General features: G+C 41.4%; 1 protein-coding gene across 5 annotated transcripts in view; it reads right to left on the bottom strand.

Annotated features, from left to right (window-relative positions):
• LOC113022706 (arf-GAP with coiled-coil, ANK repeat and PH domain-containing protein 3-like) overlaps positions 1-17,721 on the bottom strand; it is a 57,209-nt gene that overhangs the window by 39,182 nt on the left and 306 nt on the right. The gene's annotated exons all lie outside the window — the stretch shown is intronic.

The following is a 17,721-nucleotide window of genomic DNA, read 5'->3' as shown; positions in this document are numbered from 1 at the left end:
TTCAAATGTGCCTCTATATATTGAATGCCTTGTATACATATACCAGTCACAATATTTCTTTAGGACTTTTTTGACAGGATAGCACAGGGTGTAGTAGGGCTGGGCTATATCATACCGTTCACGGTAATACCGGTGTAATTTTGGGCAACGATAGGAAAATGAAATATCGCGATAGAATATGGGTAAAAAGCACATGCGCAGTGCCTTTGTTTACATACGCACATTGCGGCGACGCAGAATGAGAAGAGCGAAAGCGGATCATAAAATGAAACTTTTTTTATTTTATTTTTTTATTAGTAATATAAACATACAAACAAAATGCACAATATATTACAGATTCAGAGAACAGATATTTCTTACATATTAGCAACTTTCATACATAGTGAAAATAAAATATAAAGATGGGGTCACATAATTTAACAGGTTATTAACTCACTAAATCAAAATCTCCCATAAAGGAAACAAAAAAAGCAGCCTTTTTCTTTTTAACTAAAGTCAAAGATTTAACCAACAGGTTTAAGTCGTTTTTCCAGTAAGCTTCGTAAAATGAAACGGATGAACCAAAACTGGTTTGTAAAAATGCTGCAGCTTCAGTGGTGTGGAACTGGTTTAGCTTTCGTCCGTCAGATACACAACAAAGCACTATTTTTGGTAGCGCATGCTAGCGGGCCGGTATTACCGTATTGTTTGGAAAATATGGCGCACTTAAAATCAATCCTTTGATTTTTCTGAAAGTCGACAGAGCCCCTTATAATCCCATGTGCCTTATGTATGAACTCTGGTTGTGTTTACTGACCTCGAAACGATTTTATGTGCACGGCGCTCGAAAATCTGTCAAATGTTTCAGTACGACTTTGCTGAGCTACGAAGCCGCACCGCTTGATGGATTGTCGGAGCATTACGGCTATCGTAGGCGGAGTGATACGTACTGCGCTTAAACATAATATTACCGTATTGTGTGTGTATAACCTCTTTTTAAGTTTTGTGCATATTATACATGGTTATGCTGAGGATATGTATGCCAGTTTCCACTGAAATGCCTTTTGGTTAAACTGTCAGCGAGGAATTTGCACTGTTAAATTTTTATATGACTTTAATGCACATAAAAAACAGCTGCTTGTTTAAGTGAAAATACATTGATGGGTTTTTTTTGCACTAATAAAGTTGTGGAGTTGTAAAGTATTTTGTCTGGTGTCAATTATATTGTCAGTTATATCGTTATAGCAAATTTTTAAATGTATATCGTGATAAATATTTTTGGTCATATCGCCCTGCTCTAGGGTGTAGTCATTATTGCTAATAGAGAGCGACTTGAATGAAACCCATGAAATGGCCTGGGGAGGACTTGAAACCAGGCACCTGCATTAGCCTTACTGCTCAGCTACAACATTAAACCTACCTGTCTAATACAGCTTTCTGTTGCCTAAACACACTAATGAATTGTGAAACCCCAGTTTTTCTACTGTAAAACATATTTTCACTGCACAGTTACAGCATCAACTGATATCATGCTGCTGTGATGACTAACCAGTGACTAACCAGGATCTGTATCACATCCCCCACTTGCCTGGAGCTGAAGTCCAAAAAAAGAAACTAAATCCATATGAAAGTGGACATTGACATTTAGAACTTTACTGTAAATCAAAACAGATGGAGTACATTAAGATGGTGGAAAAAGCCTCCACTCCTGTAAATGCAAGTTAATGCAAATGTAAAAAATGCTTGATGTTTGTGTTATCAAATACACAGGATGTAGAAACTATTATGTAACAAAGAAAAAAAGTCAGCCCTAACTGTGCTAATCTGGGTTGTATAATATTTATATTCAACGGTAGAAGAAACAATACAGATATTAACTGACGGATACAGAGAGGCTTACAGGTAAGCTAAGTGTGCATTCCTTCCTTGGGCTTTGTTAAACACAAAGAGTCTGTTTTTGTTCCACAGGGTAACAGATAATTCCATTCTTAATGAATGTTTGGCATTGATAAGGCTTGCTTTTTGTTCCACCCCAGAAATGCACACACACATGCTTGTAGGTATGTATGGATAAGCCACGCATAGCACAAAAGGCCTGCTTAAGGTCATGCCAAAGGATGTTGGATAGAATTCCAGTCCAGTCTGACCTGGCCACTCCAAAACCTTTGGTTTTTTTGTTTCTTTGTTTCTTAAGCCATTTTTTAACGATCGTTGTCTTGCTGCATAAGCCAAGTGAGCTTTAGCATTACGGGACAAACGGATGGTCAGACAGGATTTTCTGGCAGAGAGCAGCTTTCATGGTTCCATCAATTATGGCAAGTCGTCAGGTCCTGAAGTAGCACAACAGCCCCAGACCGTCACACTACCACCACCATGTCTGACTGTTGGTACGATGCTCTTTTTATGAAATACTCTGTTAGTTTTACACCAGATGTAACAGAACTCAACCCTTTCAAAAAGTTCAGCTTTTGTCTCGTCAGTTCACAGAATTTTTCTCCAAAAGTCTTTATCATCAAGACTGTTTTTGGCAAATGTGAGACGAAACTTTGTCCTGTTTTTGGTCAGCAGTGGTTTTCTCCTTGGAGCTCTCCCATGGATGCCATCTCTTTCTTATTGTTCAATCATGAGCTCTGACCTTAACTGAGACAAGTGAGGTCTGCAGTACTTTAGATCTTGTTTTGGGTTCTTTTGTGACCTCCTGTGTGAGTCGTCAACGTGCTCTTGGACTAATTTTGGTAGACCGGTCACTCCAGGGAAGGTTCAATGCTGATCCATATTTTCTCAATTTGTGGATAATGGCTCTCGCTGTGGTTCACTGAAGTCCCAAAGCCTTAGAAATGGCTTTATAACACTTTACAGGCTGTCAAAGGCTCATCAGTTGTTCAGTTTATTTTGATCATGGCATGATCTGTTGCTTTTTAAGATCTTTTAGCCAAGTCACTTTGTCAGACAGGTTCTGCTTGAGCGATTTCTTGATTGAAGAGGTCTGGCAGTAATCAGATCTGGGTGTGGCAATTGCAACTGGTCTTAGCTGATATTTTTGTTTGCACTTATGCACTCTGTATCTATTGGCTAGTAGAGTGACATCATCACAACACACAGTGAGACATACAGTATCAGTCTTGGGCCTGAATCAACGAGCTCCAGCACACTTTTGCCAGAAAAGCTCACTTGTACATGAATTCCTTCAAGCACAATGTTTAGGTTTTTCCCCACTTGATCACCAGGTAAAGCACTGTCAGGTAAAGCAGTGTGATAACTTGTGGGAATATCTGATCACATCTTGCTTCCCACACTTACAGAAACACATTTATGCTCTAAGCTAAGGTGTTTATTTATGGCTCTGCATGCACGTGTGTGCATTTTATTGAGACCATGTGTGAGAGAGAGGAGATGCCTCTTTGAAACAGTTGTGCAAAAGAGGAAATAACTCAGCTCTGCACAAGAAACTGCTTTCCCACTGTTATCTTTGGCAGCTCTGGCCGAACATCAGCGGAATAAGGCTGCTGCTGACACAAAAGTCAGATGTGCCAAAGAGGAAACAACCACAGATTTACACTTTTATCCATTTAAGAACGGTCTGTCACTGCCAAACACCCCAGGAAGGTCGGCAATGATCATCTGACAATGTTCATCTCACTCAAGTCGATCTTTTCCAAAAAAATACCGCCAGGTCGGGTTTTAGTTTCCTTGCTTTAGCTACAGTACATTGATGTACTCTGACTGGATATACAGGACTCCTGTGGTAGGTTACTGTATCCTAGTGTCATGCATAAAGATATTTTGGAAGAGAAAAAACATTTTAAAGTTATGCTGTTATCTTCGTGTTGTTACTCTACTCCACCTGCTTGCATTTTTAATTATTCCTAAAAAACAAAATCATCCATTTTCTTCTGCTTATCCAGTTCTTATCCAGGGCTGGAGCCCATCCCAGTTGGCATAGGGTGAAAGGCGGGGTTCACTCTGGACAGGTCGCCAGTCAGTTGCAGGGCTAACACAGAGAGACAAACAACCATCCCTTAATTTGCTTAAGGGCAATTTAGAATCACCAATTAACGGAACCGCACTGCATGTCTTTGGACTGTGGGAGAAAGCTCGAGAACCAACAGAGAAAAAGCAAACATGCAAACTGAAAGGCCTTGAACAGATGGTGGATTCAAACTCAGGACCTTCTTGGTCTGAGCCAATAGTGCTAAAAAAACAAAACAAAAGCAGTTCAGTTAAATGGAAGGGGGTCACGCTCAGGAGTCAGGCTTCCCCTACATGAACTCTGTGACACATTGGCTACCAGTCCAGGAAATATTATGCTTTTAAACCAATTTGTGCTGGGATGTCTTTCAGCATACTGTAATTATAAAGTGCGATTGGGCTCACAGAACATGCACAGATTAGAAGTTTATTTATGGCAAAAGTAACTGAATAACAGAGTTCTCATTCGTCTGCTGCAGTTTGAGTAGCTGCTGCTGCTATTCCAAGCACATCAGCATTTATTGTTTGGCTATATCTGATCGACCTTCAGCTTTCAAGCTGAATTGACTGTGAAATGACTTGTCAGAGTTTTGTTTACCTACAGAGATTATTATTTCTTACATCACTGGAGCCTGTCAGCAAACACTGATGACCTCAGTCTTGACAAAGTCATGAGTTGGTTTCACACGTGCGCTGCAAGGAGCTGCATGTGAGACTGTAAATCTTAAAACATAGATCAGGTTAACCTGTCCAAACCTTCACACGCAATATCCAAATAAGCCCATATTAAAATAGAGCTGGTACAGGGTATGTGTAGAAAATTTACCACTGGATGGTCCTGCACCCTCACCTAAAACAAGCGGCAGAGGATCCGTTATCATGCGCTAACATGTGAGAAAGCACCCACGGTTACCCACTCGGAAACTTGAATCAGCCATACTCTCCAAATTCCCAATGACCAGTCAACAAGCTGTTAAATAACTCTCTCACATGCACACAAACAATCGCGTGTGTGTATGTGCGACGTAAAGATGGGAATGGAATCCGCTGAAGGCGCACCACAGACAAAGTGAGCTCACAGACCAGACAAATTTAGTTTGGGGTAAACATTTATGCATCTAATGAACACTGTTGAACAAATTCTGTCACTGTAATTCCAAATGGCCAGCGTTTTTCTTTCACTCCAAATTATAGCCATTATCTCCAAATGAAGCAACAGCAAAACCACAAGGCCAGATTTTTGTTGTTGTTGTTGTTGTTGTTGCTAATACCGGACTACCAAAGCATTGTCCTTATCCAAGACTACGACGGCGGTCGAGAAAACAAGATTACAACACCTCACACGACTGCATTATTAAATCGTCGATTGCTGAAGTGCAGCAGGATATGAAGTGGAGGGAAAGTCCACTGGGTGAGACAGAATGAAGAGACAGGTTTACATTAACGCTCGGGGTGGTCTTACGCAAGAGCCTCGCTCATTGAGACAGCAAGAGAAACAAATCTGGGCCAGACAGCGTGAGTATGCAAGTGAAGTGTTGTGGTTTCACCTATAAAGCTCAGTGCTAGAAAGATTTATGAATTATATTTTACAAATCAAATGTTAACATGTTGGTAATGAGGTAGTAAATACACATGGACTTCTGACGCAGCTGATGCTTCCAGTTCAGAGCTTAATATTTTACAATGAACAGATCAGCTAAGATCATCGCTTATCTGCTCCCATGTAGCTGACTTGTTGTGATGCGAGCATTTTGACTGCAGTAGGGTGACATAACATTTATGAAATTTAATTATATGACTGGCCCGAGTTAGACCTCAAAAATTGTCAGCAGTAATTATCGAACACTTTAACTTAACAAAGCTAGTTTTTATGTGATGTGGTTTCAGAAACTGTGGGAGAAAACGGTGCTTGGCTGCAGTCAAAGTGAAGCTTTTACTCTAATCTGGTTTTCTACACTCTAGTACAAAGTAGACTGCAAGTTGCCGTCACCATGAAACTTCTGGTTACGCTTGTTTCATATCGAGCTGAACCTTAATCTTCCTGCTCTCCAGGCCAGATCTCTCTGACAGAACCACCCTGTTCAGCTAGCTACATCTGTCTATGTGACATATGCACACACACACATACCCACCATATCCCTACACCCTCATACCAAAGCAATCTATGACACGGTCTTCCTTCCTTCCTGCCTGCTTTAAGATCAATTGCCATTATAATTTGATGAATGTGGTTCAGCTGTTGTGATTTTTTTTCTTGACCCTTGTACGCGGTGGGCAAACCACTGAACAAATGGAAAGAACCACTCTGTTCGTGAAAGAGTGCATGCTTATGTGACTTTGTAGGAGTGGGATTTATGAATCCAAGAAACTGTGGGACTGCTGACATGGCAGATGGGAATATTTTCATTTGGAAATCCCTGAGGAATTCCTCAGGGATTTCAGGCACGGATGCAGGCTGAAGAATGTAAAGATGGGAAACATGACTAGGGAATCCATCAGTGTCCAAGAAAGAGCAAAAGGTGTTCCGGTTTCTTTTCATGTCCCTCAAGACTGGCTTGTCAATCACACTTGTGGTTTCAGCACTGCAGGGGTGTACGGATTCAGCGAGGATTGGGGCTGGTGGGGCGCCAAACACACGGCAAGCCAGCATCAACAACCTGATAGAAATGGTCAGATATGCATGTCTCAACAGACTGTAGCTGAGATTGAAGAGTAAGAAGAAGGAAAAAAAAAATCTTAACTATGTGAATTGTGCTATTTACTAAAGGCACCGGAAATTTGTATCGGTGGTCTAAAATTTTGACACATTTGGTGTGAGGGACAGCAGGATTGTGGGTGGAGGAAGAGCGCGAGGGCTGAGTAAGACATGAGAGTAAACAGGAAGGACAAACAGCCTATCAAAGTATAAACTAATAATCTGACGCAAAAGAAAACTACTGTTCATAAAGCCAAGTGTGTACAATTAAAACCAAGGCAGAGAAAGTTGGGCCAAATCTGAACCAGCTGCTCAAGTGGACCCCAGATGTAAGAGCGAGACGTGCAAACACAAACACCTTCTATTCCAGTTTGAACAGGATGATTGTGAGACTGTATCATTTGTCAGCCTAAGGAAGCTGTCCTCTGTGTCTTTAAGATACTTTTCTGGGAAATTTTACCACAGTGGGTTTTTATACACGGTTATGTGTCTGTATGTGCTGCCATTAATCTGTCTCCATTTTTTTTTGTCTTTCTTCCTCTGGGTGCACTCCATCCCTTTGGACCATCTTTCTTCCTCTATATTCCCCCTCCACTACAAACATCCGCTCATCAGTCATTGCCCCTGTATGTTTAGTCATCGATCATCCTTCCAGTCATGCTACATTCCAATCTTTTAACTAGAACCAGAGCAAAAACAGACTTAGGCAGCATACTGAAACGCAGTCAGTGTTGCTGCTGCTGCGCTGTCACTGATTCATATCCACTCTGCACACTGCCAATATAGGAGGCTGGAGGAGAGAGTACAGTGAGGAAAAAGATGGATAAAGGTGAAGAAGAGGAGTGCAACCACAACAAGACGACTGGTGGGTGTGCACACAAAGATTTCCCAACTCTTTTCTCTCCCTTCCTGTCTTTTGGCCACCACTTGGTTGAACCAGTTGGGCTGTTTATCGAAGGCACGGAGCCCCGCGACACCAGATAATTCCCACATTGCGTGTAGACGACAAACACGCACTTGTAGCTTAAATTTCTATTTTTAACACAAGAATTAGTCTTGCCGACGTCAGAGGCGTCGATTTCTTTGGCTAGCTACGATCCAGAATTATAGACGGATAAACATCGGAAGACCGACTGCGTCGACAGTCTTGTGGAACAGGCTCTTAGGTTTCGATGCAAGTCCCCTCAACAGGATGTAAACAGTGAAGACTAGCCTTTAAATCCTATGGAAGTTGTTAAGTGGTTTATCCTGGCTTAAAAAATGTTTTCAAGTTGAGGAAAAAAAAACATGTATGGCTATTTCAACTGCAGTGTATTAAAAAAAATGCAAAACCGTGTATAAAACCTCCTGGCACACAGAAAGCCACCACGAAGTCAAACGTTTTATTTCTTTCTGTACAAAAAACACAATTTTAAGACCACTTTTATTATTTCAAGTATCTTGGAGACAAAATGTTGATTTGAAGTGTGAGAAACCACTGACCCTTTAACCCTGCAGAAAATCACCTTGTCGTGTCACATTGTGGTGCCAGATTCTGTCTTTAATGTGCATGTTTGTACAGCTACATGCGTCTGTCCAAACATATACAGTGCCCCAAGGTTTCATGTGTAGCTTTCTGCACAAAAAGTCTGGAAAATACAAATGCATTCCAGAAACTACACATAAGCGGTGAAGCTGGTTTCCCCCTTATGTGATTTAATGACTTCCTGCATTGTGAACTCTCTTCAAACATGACTTCCAGTTAAACCAAAAGTCAGTCTGTGTGTTTGGTTAACAACTCCACCCCCCAAGTAACTACCATAACACATAAAACTAGCAAGCTGTGTTTTGATTCTGGAAGAGTCTAAAAAATACATCTCAAGTGAGGCAAAATATGTGTTTAAACTGCGGGGGATGCCAAAGGATAGACAAATGCTTCTTGCTGGGAAAACAACTTGTAATACCAACATGAAGAAAGAAACCCAGGAACAAGACGACGCCAATTTACTTAATAGTTTTGATTTGAGTTTCAAGAGGCCTTGGCAGCATTTGCACAAACTCCCACACCAAATGCTGATCTTAGTGGGACTGAATGATTACACAGAGAGGTTACTCACAATAAACCATGACACAGCATGAAAGACGTGAGAAGGTCTGATTTGTGCCACATTTTTCACTCTTCTTACTCACGACAGGAGTGACCCTCGACTCCGATGAGACCAACACATCTGCCACAAATCAGACTTTGTCAAAAGGATGTTTTCAAATGATTCATGTTGTCTGTGCTGACGCTGTTGATCGCCACATCTTTAAATCAACCGCCTGTTAGACTTAGTCGCTCTATAAATGCAAAATTGAAACCTTAAAGTGGCGCTTTATAGTCATCCAGATTAAATGAGAATCTGCTAAAGCTCTCCCATGAATCACGACTTGCTCAATCACAGCTGCCCAGGCTCTGATCTGGGTAATTACTCTCTGGACCAAAATAAACTGCAAGTCGCAGTCATTATGAAACTATGACTTTGATTGGCATTATTTTCCAAAGACAAAGAATTAATAATTACACTTTGGGATTCTAGTTTATAGAAAAAGCCTGTTTGACTGTCACATCCACTGAGCTGGAATTAAGATGCAGCTTAATCAATGCGGGGGTTACAATAGTTAGTGCCTGTGTTTCTCTGCGTTTTATCAGGATTAGAGTTCAGTTTGTAACTCAGTCAAATTTGTGTTTTAGACGAGAGTCAGGAGGGCATTTAGAAAATGAAAGATGTCAGGAGAAGTAAGCTGGACCACGAAGAGATCTTAATGTGATCTTTTCTTTCTCCTGATATTTGTGTGCAGAGTTGTACTGTATGTTAAACACAGTAATAAAGCATAGTATCACGATATTTCATGTGGCAATATTGTATCGGTACAGGGACAAATATCAATATTTTATTAAATAAATTAAAATACTCTGGGAATACTACAAACAAGAGGGTTCATCTCATGCGCCACCATGCTACGTTAGCCGAGCAAACTTGTAAAATCGCCTCAATCGAAAATCGATAACGTTATATTATGGGATAAAATACATAACTGACAAAGTTTAAAATTGAGGACGGTGAGCTAAAATGAGCTGCCTTGCACCTGCTTGATTCGAATTGCGAATATTCAGGACTGCGCTGCGGTTAAAGCATCCTCCTGTACAACATCCATTATGATCTCGGCAACCATGGAGACGCCTCTTAAAATGAAAGCCACTGCATTGTGAATTGGTTTTATAAAAAGTTTTCAGTGGGACATAGAAGTACTCTGACCCAAGGCTTGCAAGTCCTTTAAACTGCAGTTTGTCAACAGTACTTGTGTAATTCTTCATCCCTCACACTACAGAAAGGAAAATTGTATTAAAGCTTCTCAGGGTATGAGGCTGATAGTGTGTGAGCTTTAACGGGGTCTGTAGGCTATCCAGCTGATTTAATCAGAGTGTGTTTACTGATAATCCTATTTCATATAGGTCCCCCAGCAGCGCATGCACTCCGTGGATTCACTGGATGTGTCCACGTGATGGGCCCATGTTCTCATGAACATGCCCAACTTCTGTGTGCTTGGCACGGTGGCAGAAAGAGGAATATGAGATGATGTGATTTGCCAACATGCTGGCCGGGAGGCAGACACACACGTGCGACACAAATGCAAATCCGATAAGAAGAATGAAAACCACACAGTACAGAAGCCATTCAAGTGCCTATCATTATCATTATCGCTACTGATTTCCATCCTTCTATGCTCCTCTGAAATAAAGAATCGGATCCTGCACGTTTGCAAACACCGAGTCTCGTGTAAGAGCAAAACAGAGCGGGAATACCAGATTTGTGAGCAGAGCAGCAGCTGCGATCTGTGCACAGTATGTTTCCAAGCAAACAAACAAAATGCTGCAAGAGCAGAAACGCTGCTTCTAAGTCGATGGATGTCAACAACTCTGTTCCTAAAACAAAAACAGGAACAGTATTACTGGCTACAACATTTCTGAACACAGCAAACATCTGCAGGTGGCAAATGGGGGCATCGCCTTTTTCACATCATATGCAATGCGCAGTGCGCTTTTTTAAATCTGGAGTCACGTAAGGGCACCTATTCAAGGCGCACATGCAAAACAACTGAGGCGGGGTTGCCCTCTTCGTTCACCTGATGTCTTTCGATGCAATAAAAAGAGCACTTCATATCACTCTGTCAGAGGGTTAGACAATACATCGAGACCACGCTGCCACAAACTGCACTCCTCCTAAGTTGTAACAACAGTTTGTGAAGCTTCTGACAAGACCGGCCAGCTTTCTGCAGTTCACAGCCGACGCTACCTTTACACACCCAGGGGGAACTAAAATATTTATGTAAACTCACAGGGGTTACGAGATATTTTTATGGCCCTGCCAGTCTGCATGTTTTTTCTGTTAACACTTGCAGGTTAAAATAGTTTAACAGGTCAATATATAGCTAAGGGATTTCTTTCCGGTGAGGGTTTCCTGATCTAATCACTAACATCATTAGGAGTTTATCATCATGGCACCGTCTGCTTCATCCTCAACCTGCTGCGGTCGAACCTTTCAGAGCAAAGAAAGTATTAGCAAAGCTGCTATATCACGCAGTACGTGCGCAACAACACATGTACCTATTACACTTTCAGGGCTAATCAAATATTCAAAACTGTATTCAAATCAAAATACTCACATTTATTGTTCTAAACAACACTGCATAACATCGCTATGTTAGTGACATCTGTCCAACTGTCAACACAAAAGTCTACTCCACCAATCACATTTCAGACAGTGCTGAGCTACTGGGATTTTCCCACTCATCTCTAGGGTTTACAGAGAATGCTCCAAAAACAAAAACTATCCAGTGAGCGGCAGTTCTCTAGGCGAAAAGGCCTCGCTGAGGTCAGAGGTCAGAAGAGAGTCGAAGGAATGCTTCCAGCTGATAGGAAGGCAGGAATAACTCGAATAACCAGATGCAGAGGAACATCTCTGAATGCACAACATGTATAACTTTGAAGTCGACAGCAGCAGCAGACCACACCGGGTGCCACTCCTGTTAGTTTAGAACAGGAAACGGTGGATGCAGCTGACACGGGCTCACCAATTTGACATCAGAAGATTAAAAAACGTTGCCTGATGTGATGAGTCTCAATTTCCGCTGTAACCTTCAGATGCTCAGGTCAGAACTGGGCTTGAATAATATGGATTCATTGTGGCTTTTATCGTATCAAAGGATCAGGGCGGGGTGGTGTAATAGATATTTTGTCAAACTTTGTACCACTTAGTACCAACTGAACATCACTTAAACACTACAGCTTACCTGAATATTGTTGCTGACCATCCGTTAATGACTGCAGTGTGCTCATCCTCTGGTGGCTGCCTAACTCTAGAGTAGATACATGTTCTGGACGCAGTGTATTAATAAAGTATCACAAGAAGAAGGAAAAGTATTTATTACTGCCTTGATGTTCCTTCATACCTTTATCACAGTGGCAAAGATAACATAAACTGAAGCAGATTTAGCAGTTTTTAATATTTTTTGCATTTGACTCCATTGTACAGATTAAAAAGTGCTTTAGCTTTAACGTATGCTCACAGATTAGTGACAGGGGATATTTAAAATACATAAATTCCCAACACGTAGGACCAAGTCCAGCATTAGTAACTGCATGACCTTCCTATACCTTGTAAAAGACAAACTACCATCTTGGAGGGAAAATCCCTTTTATTATAGCTCAAATGCAACAGATTTGGTTGCAAACACTGCTGGAAAAGAAAAACGTTTAGATTTTAATATGAATGGAGAGCATGTGTATAATAGAATAGTGATTCAGGCCAGCCAGGCTGTTTCCTTTCTTCCTCTGCTCATCTCCCATGTACACGGATGCATTAGAGAAAGTGTTTGGGAACGAATGTCTAGACATCAGCTACTTAATGCAAGCGGTCTGGAGCCTTTTTAAACATTTTGCCAAAAGCTGAAAGTTGTAAAGAGGCTTTATTCCTGATGGTTCAAACGGTCACGGTGACTCTCAAAGATGTTTTTCTCCAAAATAGGTTACAAGCAGTTAGACAGGGTCCTTTTGGGCTTAGAACTAAAAACAGGTACAAGCCTGGGACATTTTCCAGACAACATCATATCTGCACATGTGCAGTTTATCAGTGAGAACCAGTGAGAACCGACATGTAATCTTATTCAGCCCTTTAATGCATTTTCTCATCCAGTCTGAAATCATCTGGGCTGTTAGTCACCATGTGATGTTCACCTCTGCAAATAACGCGACTGTTTTCTCTGCTGGGACACCTGCCCGCTGGCACACTCTTCAAACAACTACTGAGTATTTTCCCATTGATGGGGACAGATATGAATCTCTCCTGCCATCACGCATGATACCGAGATGAGAAGGGTATTGTCTACACCTGCCAATGCCTACTGGTCACTCTTGGCAACAGCAGAGCTATTTTCCCGCCTCTGACTAGCAAAGACAGCATGACGCATATTTACACATTTCACAGGCTCTTAACAATAAGCACCCAGTATCTCAAATAGACAGCAAAGTCAAGATGTGTCAGAAAAAACGAGAGAGAGAGAGAGAGAGAGAGAGAGAGGATTAGAGGTAATGGTGATGCAGGTAGGGAATAAAAATCCAGACAGTTAAAGAAACCAGGGCACCAGACAGACAACTAGAGCATCAAAAAGCACTTTAATCTGCCAATAAATGGAGACATGCTTTTAAAAATAATTGTAGGAAATCACACATAAGGGCAGCTAAAAGCCTCTTTTTATACAGACACATCAAATCTTTTATCAAATCCACTTCACCATCAGGTTATATAAACCTGAGATATTTTTGAACTTCCACGATTTTGCAATTTATTATCATGTGGGCTCTCTCTATACAGATTTAGAATAACATTCATTTCTGAATAAAACTCCTCCAGCTCTAAACAGCCAGACATATAATAACGTAATGGCCATGGAGCTTAAAGCAAACATTCACACCCTTTTTCTCAGACTATGGGGTTTTCATGTTGTCTCAAAAACACACTTTTTTACTACCCATGTTAACTCTGAAACACTCAAAACTGTAGGTAATATCAACTTAACCAACTATAGAGCAGAAATAACACTGTTTAAAGCTTTCACATGTTCATAAAAAACTAGGGTATTTGTGTCTGACTTTGTGATTTTGGTGCCTTTTAGATCATTTTTTTATTGCAACTATCAGAAAAATAATATGACTCAGTGTGCAATTAATTTAAATAACAGATCCATAGAGTATGTGCATGCACTTTGTTAACCAAGTCACAAAGAGTGCAAGTTTTAACTGATGAAACTCAACCCTCTCATCTCAATGTCGACTCTTGTGGATCCAAAATACCAGGATGTCAGTGAAATACCACGGGATTTGGCCAGCGTGAGCTGTGAGGAACTCGGGCCTTTACCTGTAGGCTGGGAGGTCCGAAGCACCGTGTCTGGCCGGATCTACTTTGTGGTTCAAGGCTTTGAAAGAATACGCCACAAACCGATGGCTAGCCAAAGAACGACGTGCAAGACCACGAGAAGCCATCACCAAAATTAAGTTCTGAACATGCAACACTGCTGTTGAAATAAGGTTAAGAATGTGTGTAACAGCTGTTACGCTGGGATATGACATGCAGCTACCTGAAAGCTGAAGAGAGTATTTAAATATGAGGTAAACTTGCACGCAGGTTTGGCAACAGTCTGTAGCACAATCCCTCCAGTCTTATGGGAAAATTATTATACATGGACCCTAGTTTTGTTTTAAACATTATAGACTGAGCAGCTTTGACGAGGTTTCGGTTTTTCCCTGTCCTAAAAGTATTTTGTGTTTTGTGTAATAAAATATAAAGTTTCGGTCTGTGCGACACATTTGCAAAAAGAACATCTCGATCTGCTGCGTCCACTTTTCAAATGCCATTGACTCCCTCTCTCAACCTGTCTGGACAGCTTGATGCTGAGTATACGCTGTGCGTGGGATAGAAGTCGCTTCTCAGTACACGATGGCCTAAAACGTCCATTGCTGGAGTCAACAAACACTAGTCCATATTCAGTATTCTCATTTTGATTTACAGTTTACAAATGACACAGACAGACCTCCCGTGAGCTTAATATTATTCCTAAATGCGCTCTGACACTGGATTTAGGCATCCAACAGCAATTCTCTGTGACTGAAAATCAAAATGAAGATGACGTCTTTCACGGTGCCCACTCGCCTCGTCCATTCTTAAATTTTCCGTCCTCATTTCTCCCAGATCTCAGCTGTCTGGCTTACAGCAGCTGTTGCTAGGCAACAGCTAACACCCACCCATATGAATATTAACACTTATATCACAACAACACTGTCAGAACAGTAAAATAAAGGACAAAATGCATGCTGTAAATAGATCGAGTTATGCATCCTTTTTGCGACTGAACATGTAAAACAAGTGCCGATTCACGGTCATTTTAGCTGTTTCGAAACATTTATGTTTATGTCACTTGGTTTTAGCAACTGAACATCTGAATCAAATGAAACCACAAGCACAAGATGATGCTTCTCAGCTGTAGCAGGTTCTAAACTGTTCACCTCTAAGCTCATCAGCGTTTTTCTTTTTTAACACCGGCATGTTTTCTCAATGTTCCAACCTGCGATACAGTGACAACAAACACTTGGCAGTGGAGCTTTTGAACACCCGAGTCACATTTAGATCTTTTTCTATTCTTTTTCCGCGCTGTTCTCTGACTCACAGATAATAAATCTGTTGCAGTGACACTGAAAACCTGTGCAGGCCTACTTTTTTCTCCCCAATCAACCAATAAAAGAATCAGTAGTGGTGCTGGGATTAGAAATACTGAAACGAAGGCAAACAAACATGTAATAGGGCCGTGGCTCCAGGAAATCTGATTTAAAACAATCATTGCCACCAACTATAGGCAGATTTACACGCCACACATGCTTTGTTGAAGAATGAATGAAAGAGCAGGTGAATAGGAGGCAGGGCACTGGTGATGAGTTCAGTATACAGAGAGAGGCTGAACAAAAATATGTGTTACAAATACACCGGCACGAATACCTTTCCAAATTCTTTCCTGCTCACTCAGTGATGCTTACACAGAGACAGCGCTGGCACAAGTTAAGACCTGCAGCGAGAGGGTGTGTGTGAGCTGTTATAGGCCTGTGTGTGGGAAGATAGACAGGATTGCTCTGTTTCTACAGAATGACCCAACAAGGAGGGGGAGACAGGCAGCTGGATCACAACACGCTTCAATATAATGGAAATTTCTGCAGTGATGATCTTTAATTGGATGGCTTAGTCACGCAACTCTGACCTGTCACTTTATTTTTCAAACAAATCAGTCTTTAGGATTAAGTTCTGACACACTCAGTGAAACACCAGCACACATACATTGTTTTCATTCAAAACTTCTTACAGCAACACTGTCTCAACCTTGATGTCCTCAAGATGAGCGTCTCTCCCTCTCACTGTCACTCGGGTCACCCTCACTTTCACTGTTAGTTTTGTCACATGAATTTGCCCTTTGGGCACTGCTGCCCTTATCCAGTAGTTCTTTTAGTATCTATATGTTGCATCATTGTTATATAAAACTGAGCTCCACATGTGACTTAACTAACCGTGCTGAGTACAGCTGAAATTATCCTGATGAATGGATAATGAGAACAGGGACATGAAAGTGAAGGCATCCTATGGTCCAAACAGCACTTACAAAATAATGATCCCCATCTTCTTTATCACAATTACAGTCGTACACATGACGTGTGTCCTATGATCTAAGGAAACAGCAGGTCTGGAACTCGTCCAGTGAACTGGGAGAGAGAAGGGGAAGTTTCTGAGTCTGTTCTGCTTCTCTTTCTCTTCCTGGCATTCTCTCTCAGCCATCTATCATCCATAAATCAGCATGAGATTTATGGAGCCAACTGGATGTCCGTCTCCCCTCGCCCTCTTTCTTACATTTCCCTGCCTGCCTTCTCATTTGATTTACTAACTATTATTCTGAGGACATATACAACAGTGAAGAAACCAGATGAGCTGACTGTGAGAGGGAGACACAGGGGAAGAGCAAGAGGGAAGCAACAAAATGACAAACATAGAGAACTGCAACTAAACACGCAACCAATGCTGACATGGAGATACAGAGGGGATGACTTAATAACCGATCTGTGGCATTTTTTTATTTCTCTACAAACTAAATAATTCATAATTTGGTCCTTTAAGTTGAAAACACTAAGTAGAAGGCATGCCCACATATCTGCAACACCTCTAACTGGCATATTTAACAGGGGATTCCTGGCCTACATGTTGCTTGCTTTCTTTTATTCTCCCCCACTGGCCTGTACAGGAGTGCAGCCAGATTGGCACGTGGACCTAGTGAGGCTACAAACCTCCAGCGGATAGGCACAGCTGGCTTTGTGCCCAGGATACAAACTCCCTTCTTGCAGAGAGTGTGTACTCCACTCCCTGCTGCTTCTTTGCAAGCCAGGGCCACTATTGTTGGTGCTGCTGCAGCTGCTGCAAGGGTCTCTCCTCTCCACTGTGCAAAATGACACACATTAGAGGACTGCATGCCCTTCTGTATGACTAAAGAAAAGACTGCACCCAAACTGTACTTCAGTGTTCCCCTTATACCCTCAAAATGTATGTGTGCCCCTTGTAAGAAGGTTAAGGGAATGATGTGATCACTAGAAAACCACTTGTAATTTTACATTTCGGCAATATGGATCCTCATTGTGCGTGGCAGTGGGTGTCCCTCATCTCCTCATTTGCACTGGGCTGATAGACAGCCCACGTTAAAAAATAAAAATAAAATAAAAATCACACCATTACACATCCAGCTGATGTATCACAAAGATGCCATATGAAAATTACAATCAATGAATAAAAATGCAATAATAAAAATATGGATAGAGAATCGCCATCCAGCTCTTTCAACGTCCTTTCATTTTACCCTGTTGATACCACTGTTACATTCCGCATGGGCGAAGCGTGCTATCCCCCCTTCAGAAAAAAGAAATCCCGTAGCCTAAAATAAGGTGTGCCATTTTTTTGCGCAAAGCTACTATGTGC

The sequence above is a fragment of the Astatotilapia calliptera genome, chromosome 5 (assembly GCF_900246225.1).
Source record: "Astatotilapia calliptera chromosome 5, fAstCal1.2, whole genome shotgun sequence".
In the NCBI taxonomy this organism is placed as follows: Eukaryota; Metazoa; Chordata; class Actinopteri; order Cichliformes; family Cichlidae; genus Astatotilapia; species Astatotilapia calliptera.
The sequence above is the reverse complement of the archived record's forward strand: the minus strand, read 5'-3'. Positions and strand labels throughout refer to the sequence as shown.